The following is a 7758-nucleotide window of genomic DNA, read 5'->3' as shown; positions in this document are numbered from 1 at the left end:
CACAAGTTGTGTGCTCAGAACCGAGGCTGAGATGAAGTCATGAGCTGCCACTCTGGTATAGACTGTCAGAAACACTTCAGTTTCATTATGTAATCGAAATTAATTTTCCATCCTTGCATATGCAGAAACTTTCTACTGTTGCAAAATTTTTCATAAGCCCCACGTTTAGTGATAATGGCACAGTGTGAAAGCTGTGCCCCCCGGAAAGCAGTGCATGGTTGGTACTATGTCCTGGATTTACATTTGTGGGATAACATGTAGGGACCTTGGACACTGTCGAAGAGAAACATTTCTAATTATGCAAGTGGGATATGCCATAAGATATGACTCACTTATGGAAAAGTCAGCTTGTCAGCAGCTTCATTAGTATAAATGTCTTTCATCAAGTTAAAAAATGGCTCTGACTACATACGTTTGCACATATAGGCATGTACTTATTGAACACGTATCTATCAGTACATGAAGCTCGGTCTACTTGCATTCAAATAATAAACAGTGTTCGCTGTAACAATGTAATCATCATGTTTTCATCCATTTAAATTCCCCTGGCACCTCATGTCTCTGTGTGGAGTGCAGAGTCTAATTCTAATTGAGTCTCATTATCCTCTGAGGTCGCTGTTTAGGGTTCATCATTTGTCTCCCTAGGTACATCTGCTTAAAGAGAAAAGACTTAAAAATAGGATTTCCTTAGAATTAAAAGTATATTATAAAATCTTTCACCCTGATTCAATGCTGAACATACAAAATCTCCATTATTTCAAAAACAAAATAGAGGAGAATCCAATTTTCAAATCTTCCCTGATGAACAGGAAAACAAAATTCTTTAAATAGAAAAAGGAAGTTGTTTTTTTTTTTAAAGATTCATTCTATTTGGTGGGGAGTAGAGGACAGGGAACAGGTGACTGTGGAGGCCAGAGAAGGCACCAGATCTCCAGGAACTGGAGTTGGAGGTGGTTGTAAGACATTCCAAAGTGGTAGTGAGGATTGAGCTCAGGTTCTGTACAAGAGAGTGCATGTTCTTAACCATAGACCCATCTCTCCAGCCCAAGATGAAACATGCTTAATGTTTCTGTAAGATAACACACTTATTCCCCAGGAATATGAGTCAGTCAACACTCTGCATATGCCACAGGCTAAACTGCCCAATGAAGCAGCCATCAGATTTCAGACAATCACATCCCATGATATTCAGAATAATGGAACTGCCTGAGGGTGCTTCTTACAGACTCGAGGCCAGTGTGTGTATGACTGTGCCCAAGAAGGCTGAAAGGCCATTATTAAGATCAACAGATTGCTCTGCACTTTATGCTGTGTGACGTCATAGTCATACAACGCTCATTCAGACAAGTGCCTCTGGTTAATGAATCATAACAAAACATGAATGAAATCACCATTATCTAATAATCAACACCAATAAAAATCACCATAGAATTTTGCTATTATGCAAAACATGGGAATCATTTTATCGGTCCCTTTCAGTTCAGATATATATATCCTAAGATTCTGAATCCAAATTGAATTATATGTGGACCTTAATAGATTCTTGTTATAGCTGCATCAGTCACTACTTGACCTGGCTAGCACGCAGCTGAGCATGGTACGTATGGTTAGATCCCTGATTAATCCTCATTAATCTTTACTGTATCATGAGGTAGATACCACCATTTTGCAGATGAAAAAAAAAACTGGTTTTGCTCAAATTAGAGAGTAGCAAACAGTGGGTTTTTTTAATAGGTCACCATAACAACCAAGCACATGCTCTTCCTATTAGGACAGGGTACATAATCAATATATCTGTTGTCAATGAACACATGGTAGAGTTGCACTAAAAGATGCCAAATCTTTTACAGCTCACCACTCAAAGAGAGAAAGCAAGAACTCAAAGTTGGGTGGGTAGGGAGGTGGGGAGGATCTGGGAGGATTTGGGGGAGAAAAAAGAAGATTATCAAAATTTACTGAATGAAGAGATTTACATAGAAAAATAATAAAACAATAATTCACCACTCAGAAGAACACTTGAAATTACTGTGACTATCACACATTAATGTTGTCTTAGCTCCTCCTTCACGTTTAACGTCAGAAGGTGCATTCTTTATCACCATATAGAACACAATTAAATACATTCATGTCCTACTGCTTCTTTTCTGTCCATAAAGCACTGATTGAACATGTCACTAAGACAGCTCAGGAAGCATCCTTGGGTTTTGATTGCTTTAGTTCCTTGTGTACAGGAAATGTTCAAGGAAAAGCGCCCTGTTCTGTGTGTAGACCTGCAGACTCGGCTTCAGTAAAAAAATTATTACAATGAGGACAGATATATTTCTGTTCATATAATATAATAATATGAAGTCAACATTTTTTCTGTTTCTTCTATTGACATACACATAAACTCTAGTTTCTTATAGAATGGATTGTCTGGGAACCATAAAGAGAATCTAGATGTGACTACGTGTGGTGATATTTTGTTTGTGCTATAACAAACAAAAAAGCTTGCCTGATGATCAGCGTGCAGAGCTAAGCCACTAGTAGCTATAGAGGCCAGGTGGCACACATCTTTAATTCCAGCGCTCGGGAGGCAGAGACACACGGATTTCTATGAGTTCAAAGCCACCCTTGGCTACACTAGATCGATCCAGTCTCAAAGAGAAACTGAGTCACTGGTGGCCACATATTTAATCCAAGTACTTGGGGGTCCCACGCCTTAAATCCCAACACTAGGGAGGTGGAGACAGGAAGGGATATGAGTGGACAGAGAGAGGAATATAAAGAAGGAGGAGACGGGAGCTCAAGGCATTCAGTCTGAATATTTAGTCTGGGAACTTGTGGAGACAGGATACCCCATTCAGTCAGAGGATTTTATAGAGGTAAAAACTAGTGACTGGCTGCTCTTTTTCTCTGATCTTTCAGCTTTCAGCCCTAACATCTGACTCTGGTTTTTATCATTAAGACCAATTAGTATTCATTCTACAAGTACCCATTAAGATGGATAAAAACATATTCGTAGAACATACTTGGATACACTGGCTGCTCTAAATTTTTATGTGGGCTTATCTAGTTGAAGAGTCCATTGGTAAATTTGTCTTAAAAACCTTTTCTGAATAACAAGTACAGTGTCTAAGAATAATGCAGAGTCCCAAAAGAATCTCCCCCCGTTAAAAAAAAAAAAGAGCTCAAGTGTTCCCCTTCTCTGAAATCCTTTACTTCACTTTAAATCCATCACTCTGAGTTAACAATAAGTAAAAGGCTAATTTGGCTTCAGAACCAATGGTTCTTCTGCATCTGGAGAACCAATAAAGTCATAGAAGAAACCACTGGCTGAAGATTGAAGAGACAGACAAATGAACAGAGACATCCCAGAATTACCTGGACAGGACGACAAACAGAAACCTCTGTGGGGAGCAGCACCAGGGTGGAAATACCTGAACTGTAATTGACAGGTTCCTGGAGCCTTCATGCAGGTCACGTCTTGGTTAAACTCTAGAACTACCAAACACGCAAAAGATCGTAGGTGGAGGCAAGGATGTGGAGAAACAGAACCCTTCACACTCTTGGTGGGAATGCAAATTAGTAATAAGAACAGTCACTCCAGAAAAAGAAGAGAATTCAAGTCATCTGTATGCAAAAAAAAATCTAACCATGAAAGAAGTAGAATCATCCTTGTTTGTACATAGCAAGGCTCTATATATAGAAAACCTTAAAATCAATACAAACAAACAAGCTAACAAAAACATCTTAGAGCTGACAAATTTAGTAAAATTGCAGGATACAAATTTAGTTGGCTTTTTTCCTCTTTGGGAGCCCACCACCCAACTCCCAAATAAATACACAGAGACTTATTCTTACTTAGGAAGGCCCGACCTTAGTTTGGCTTGTTTCTAACCAGTTTTTCTAACTTAAATTATCCCATTCCTCTTTAAATACACTTTGCCTGTGGTTTTTAATCTTTCTTTATTTTATATATCTTTCTTTCCTTCTTGTTCTGTAGCTGGCTGTGTGGTTGGAGGCTGATCCCATCACCCTACTCTCCTCCTTTTCTGGTTCCTCCGGCCTAGATTTCTCCTTCTGTTTATCCTCTCCGCCTACCAGCCCTGCCTATTTCTCTCTCCTGCCTAGCTATTATTGGCCATTCAGCTCTTTATTACACCAATCAGGTGTTTTAGGCAGTCAAAGTAACACAGCTTTATAGAGTTAACCAAATGCAACATAACAAAATGCAACCCATCTTTGCATCATAAACAAATATTCCACAGCATAAATGATATTCCACAACACCGGTATTCAAAAATCATTTCTTTCTAACAAAAATGACCAAACCAAAAAGGAAAACAAAACTACTTGTGATATCCTCAAAACTAATAAAATCCTTAAGAATAAATTAAATCAGAAAGATGAAAATAATAAACCATTGATGAAAGGCACAAGGATGATACTCCAGGGTAATGAATGGAAAAAGCAACATTATTTAAATGTCAAGCCCATCTAACGAATACACAATTCTTATCAAATTCAATGATGCTTCAGGGTAATGAACAGGAGAACGCAACAGTGTTTAAATGTCAAGCCCACCTAAAAAAACACAGCTCTTATTAAATCCAATAGTATTTTGCTTTTTTTTTTCTCCTTTTGGGGCTTTTTAAGACAGGGTTTCTCTATAGCTTTGGAGCCTGTCTGGAACTAGCTCTTGAAGACCAGGCTGGCCTAGAACTCAGACATTTGCCTGCCTCTGCTTCCCAAGTGCTGGGATTAAAGATATGTGCCACCATCTCCAAGCCCAATAGTATTTTTCACAGATATATATTATATATATTATATATATATATTTTATATATATTATATATATATATATTTAAAAAAGACCAATGCCTAGCTTCACCTGGAGCCGCAGAAGAGCTTGATTAGTCAAAGCAATCCTGATAAGAAAACAGTTGAAAGCATGAGGTTTCCAGGTTTCAAATTCTTCAAAGCTATAGCAATTAAAACAGAACAGCATGGGTATAAAATAGACAGATACAGCAGAATAGAGAGCTCGGGAAAAAAAAAAAAACTCGAGCATACGTTATCAGTTAGTTTTCCGTAAGAAAAGAATACGGATACATGCTCCAACATGGGCACAACTCAGCAATCGATTACATATTTCATGTTTTCATTTCTACAAAGTTTCCAGAAAACTGAAATTGACAGAGACCAAAAGAAGTCAGTAGATTCTAGAACAGGAAACATCCAGCTGTTCTACACAGAATCTTCCAGGCCGTCCAGAGATTCCTAGTTAGACTGTGTTACAAACACATAAAAGATAAATAAGTTAAAATCAAAATAAAACAAAAATTGTAAATTAAAATTATTTTTCAATTTGGTTTACATGCTTAGATCATCATGGTAATATATTCGGGTCTGGAGCGCATTCTTTGGGATTCTGGTAGAATTTCCTTGGTGTCTAAGCTCCCAGGAGGTTGCTGGAGCTTTCTGATTAACTCTGATGTGCAGCTGTGGTGTCGGGGCCTGCAGCAAGCTCTCGCTCTTCTGCAAAGCCCCGCTGACATGGAGAGCTAATCTCACCACCCTGCTCTCTCATCTATTAGGCAATTAATTGAGCATTCACCGTGTTCCCAACATCGTGTTTCACAATAAGGAGACAAAAACAATTAGAGGTCTCATTTCTGTCCTCGTGGGCTGAGGAACAGAGAGAAGTGCGACCTGAGAATCATAACTGTGTGGTAAAGTTTATGATGGAAGCAAATGCAAAGTTAGTGTGGAGACCAAAAAAGGACGGATCCATCCAAGCAACAAAGAAAGGTCAAGGAAAGCTTAAGACACGGCGGTTCTTAATCCCAAAAGATTAGTGGGGAGGAAATGGCATTCAAACATTCTCAGAATGGAAAATGCTTGGGAAAAACAAATAATTCAGTACAGCTGCAAAATTGGGCAAAGAAATTAAAAACAAAATTAAAAAAAAAAAAGCACTGTGGGTCTGGAAGAGGTTAAGAACACTGACTGCTCTTCCAGAATACCTCTGTTCAAGCCACAGCTTCCAAATGGCAGATTGCAATCATTTGTAACTGCCCTTCCCAGGATCCAACCGTGTCTTTTGGCCTTTGTGGGCACTGGGCACATGCATGGTACATAGACATACATGAAGCAAAACACCCTTACACACAAAATAAAACATTAAAAGTAACAAAAACAAAGCAACAAACAAAAAAATCGGGAGACTAGCATTTTAACTCAGTGGTACGGCGCTTGCCTAGCATGTACAGAATGCTGGGTTCCAGTCCTCAGTGCCAAGGGCTGGGGATAGGGTCTGGGCATGGGATTGGGAAAATGGATGGCAAAGGTAAATTTGCAGAGAACTTCAGACGTCATGATTGGGGGCCTGTGAATGGCACAAACACAGTCACATGTTTCATTTCAGAGGAGCACAGGAAACATCTAAACAAAGCGCTCAAGGAACTCCTCTGCGGCTTAAGGTGAGAATGTGAGAGAAAATCTTAATAACGTTCCATTAGGCGAAGATTTCTCAGATACCAAACACCAAAAATATGGTTTACAGAAGAAAAACATGGGCTTCACTGTGATTTTAAAATATAGACCAGGGGAAAATCCGGTTATATATCCAAGGGCATATAGTCAGAATACTAGCTAGATAAAATGTCATACTCGATATTAAAAAAAAAACACAATTTATAAAGATCTTTAGCAAGCACTTTACCAAAGGAGAAACCCAAACAAGGAGTAAGCGCACAGAGTCCAGCTGGGGGCTCAATAGTAGAGCCCTTTGCCAAGCATGTACTAGACCACAATAGACCATTGGACCCTGGCTTCCGTCTCTCTCTCTCTCTCTGTCTCTCTCTGTCTCTGTCTCTGTCTCTCTCTCCCCTCTCTCCTCCCCCCTCACACACACACACACACACACACACACACACACACACACAGTCCAAAAATTTTTAAAAACCACTGAAGAAAGAAACTCAGCGTATGGACAGAGGGCACCTGGAGAAATGAAAAGGAACACATTCCCATTCCCAAGGTAAGATCCTCACGGAAACGGCTGATGTTTGAAGAGTTGCTGCCGATAGGGAGGTATTAAAAATCCTTCCTGCATGCCCTGCTGTGGCTATGTAAAATGGTACAACCGCTTTGTAAAGCAATCTGGCAGTTTCTTCAAACATAAGCGTATTTCTTTCAGTTGAGTTAGCCAGCCAATATCTGCATACACTCTCAAGAAATGTGAACGTATATGTTTACTTTTTTAACTAATTTTTTATTTGATGATTTTTTTCACATGGGTATGTAATGCATTCTGTTGACTCTGGCTCCCCCATCCTCGCTTACCTGCTTCCTACCCGTTAAACTCATTATCCCCCTGTCGGTTCTTTACCTCTGCTCGTGTCCTTTCTGCTTTGTGACCCACTGAGCTTAGCAAACGTCATGTTTGAGCCCACAGCTGTGGATCTGAGTGGGCTCACCACTGGGTACACACCTAAAGACAAGGACTGTCGGGGGAGGCTGCTTGTTCACTTCCCAGCCACCCAAGACATTCGCAAAGATGCAATAAATGGTACTCAAAGTGCGTGGTAACTAAGATCCGTTTAATTAGACTTAAGGCCCCGTCAACAGGAGGGAGATCATGCCTGCCACTGAAGAGCTAACTAGCTTCCCAGAGCTAGTACAGTCACGGACTTTAGAAAAGAATCTACTAAGGTGAGCATCCAAACTGCCTAGGCTCCCACAAAACCAATAGGTGCAGTAGGATCAAAAACC

Source organism: Alexandromys fortis, unplaced genomic scaffold (assembly GCF_014885135.2).
Source record: "Alexandromys fortis isolate MF-2015 unplaced genomic scaffold, M_Fortis_MF-2015_v1.1 scaffold_18, whole genome shotgun sequence".
NCBI lineage: Eukaryota > Metazoa > Chordata > Mammalia > Rodentia > Cricetidae > Alexandromys > Alexandromys fortis.
The sequence above is the reverse complement of the archived record's forward strand: the minus strand, read 5'-3'. Positions refer to the sequence as shown.